Source organism: Nerophis ophidion, unplaced genomic scaffold, assembly GCF_033978795.1.
Source record: "Nerophis ophidion isolate RoL-2023_Sa unplaced genomic scaffold, RoL_Noph_v1.0 HiC_scaffold_417, whole genome shotgun sequence".
Classification (NCBI taxonomy): domain Eukaryota; kingdom Metazoa; phylum Chordata; class Actinopteri; order Syngnathiformes; family Syngnathidae; genus Nerophis; species Nerophis ophidion.
Genome location: NW_026907333.1, coordinates 17,501 through 18,098, shown reverse-complemented (window position 1 = coordinate 18,098; position 598 = coordinate 17,501).

The following is a 598-nucleotide window of genomic DNA, read 5'->3' as shown; positions in this document are numbered from 1 at the left end:
TGGAGCAAAAGTTGGATTTTTTGCCTAAGTGTCAACATGCGTGATTTTGTCAGAGTGTCCACTTTTGGGATTTTTTCTAAGTCCAACAACGAGAGAGGCCTGGCCTCCAGCCTGTTTAGCCTCTTCCATGTGACACTTAGAAAAAATCCCAGCCAAAAAAAGTGGATTTTTTCTAAGTCCAACAACGAGAGAGGCCTAACTTCCAGCCTCCTTAGCCTCTTTCGTTCACATACTTAGAAAAAAATCCCAGCGCCAAGCCCAATGCATTTCAATGGGATTTATTTTTCGAGCCGGATTTTTTCTAAGTCCAACAACGAGAGAGGCTTGAGTTCTAGCCTACTTTAAGCCTCTTTCGATTTTCCCTGTTTTTACCAGGTCTACCAAAACACCCCCATCACGTTAGTAGGTGCGCCAGGCTTAGACAGGCCGAATTGGCAGGAAATGTGTCCGAGTCAAAGTGAGCTATTTTGGGACTCAAAAGTTGGATTTTCCCCCTCTTTTCGATGGTTCTTTTTTCGAATGGTTCTTCCAGGCTCTGAGGACAGGGGCTCACGCGGACATGCGTGGCCGCCTAGGGGGCGCTATCTCGGACACATTT